Here is a 683-nt window from a genome sequence, read left to right on the forward strand (position 1 = left end):
GCCCGTACTCGAAGGTGCGCGCGTGGTGCAGGACTAGGTTCTTCAGGGTACGAGACCGGGTTTTTCGTGGTGCGGCGTCTAGGTGAGATAGGATCTTGGGAACCAGCCGTCTTGGTAGAGCGGTATTGGGGGGGCGCCGAGCTGGCTACCCTCCCCCCCTGTGGTTTCCGGAGGCTTGATCGCCCGGCGTTGCCGCAGGGTCTTCCCGTTTGAGTACTTTTCAATTTAGACCCAGTGCTGTGGAAGGGCGCGGACTTGTGCGGTGTTACCCCCTCGACGGGGGCTATCTCCCCTGGACTAGCCCAGGGAGGGAGAGGCGGAGGAGGGTAGTAGTCTCAGGAGGCTGTTTGGCGTCTTGTGGTGTGAGCTCTTTGCGCTCTTTTTTGCGTGAGGATTTTTGAGCTTGGTGACCTCCCCAGCCCGGGAAGACTCGTCGGGCTCCCGGTCGCCCAGGTCCTGGTTGCGAGCTCTCTGAGATGCTCGGTTCGTTCGGTCGGCAGGAAGAGCCCCCCAGTTGCGACTTCGTTTATGTTAGGAGACCAACGGGCATAGATCCCGTCTAGTTGGAGCGCCAAACAAGCGCTGTTGCGTGCCGGCCGTCGTTTCCCGTGCGGCCTGACCCGGGGGCGGAGTGCATGAGACTAACCAGCCGTATGCACCCGCCCCCCGCGCTGTGCTTCGGC

The sequence above is a fragment of the Volvox carteri genome (assembly GCF_000143455.1).
Source record: "Volvox carteri f. nagariensis unplaced genomic scaffold VOLCAscaffold_81, whole genome shotgun sequence".
NCBI lineage: Eukaryota > Viridiplantae > Chlorophyta > Chlorophyceae > Chlamydomonadales > Volvocaceae > Volvox > Volvox carteri.